Below are 1,003 nucleotides of genomic sequence, written 5' to 3'. Positions count from 1 at the left end.
TTTCTCCATCACTCTTTTAATCTCTTCTTTTCTCCTCTCTTCACCATCTCTATCTCTTCCCCATTTCTATGTCTATCTCCTCTCTATCTCTTCTCTCCTCCATCTCTATCTCTTCTCCATCTCTACTCTTCTCTTCTCTAACGCTTTCTCTTCTCTATCTCTTCTCCTCTCCGTCTCTTCTCTCGGTAATAGCGATGAAGAAATAGTCTACAGAACATATCTATGTGAATTGTTATATTTTATTATTATAAATTAATATTATGATTTATTATATTATTATAAATATTAATCTATTTGATTTCGAATAGAATGAGAGAGAGAGCGAAAGACAGAGGGAAAGAAAGAAAGAAAGAAAGAAAGAAAGAAAGAAAGAAAGAAAGAAAGAAAGAAAGAAAGAAAGAAAGAAGAAAGAAAAAGAAAGAATGAAACAAAAGAAATTGAGACAAAGTGGGAGAGACGCGGTCCGAAAGAGAAAGAGAAAGCCGTCAGAAGCTAAAGCCATGAGCGGGTTTGGCGGCCGGGTTCTGATGACTCTCTGGCCGGTCGGACGATGACGGGGTCGGTTTGTGTTCCTCAGCCAGTGGAATGTTCTGGAAGTGTCATCTCACTCTCCCTCTCCGTAACTCCAAACCCCGCCAGCAGCCAGGCGTCGAGTGCTTTATCAACTCCTCTCCTCTGTTGCGCTGATGTCCGCTGAAGTTTGCGGCAGAGCGGCTGGTCTGGGGCGGCCGTGGTTCTGTCAGTCTGGTCCGTGTGTCCGTCTGTCAGTCGGGGCGTGCTGAGAGTTTCCCCCCTCTCTTCCCGGGCAGACAGTGACGGGCTGGGTGCTTCCTCACGAGTCCCTCTTCCCCAGTGGAAAGTCTCCCTCCCGCGGTGCGCGTTCTCAGGGCGTATGAACACACGACAGAGGCCTGGGCTGAAGGGCCGCTATTGTGACTGCAGAGCCGGTAATGGGGCCCTTTTAAAACAAGTGGTTTCCATCTAATAAAAGATGAGTGGCCTC

Source organism: Gadus macrocephalus, chromosome 1, assembly GCF_031168955.1.
Source record: "Gadus macrocephalus chromosome 1, ASM3116895v1".
Taxonomy (NCBI): Eukaryota; Metazoa; Chordata; class Actinopteri; order Gadiformes; family Gadidae; genus Gadus; species Gadus macrocephalus.
This window is presented reverse-complemented; position numbering follows the sequence as displayed.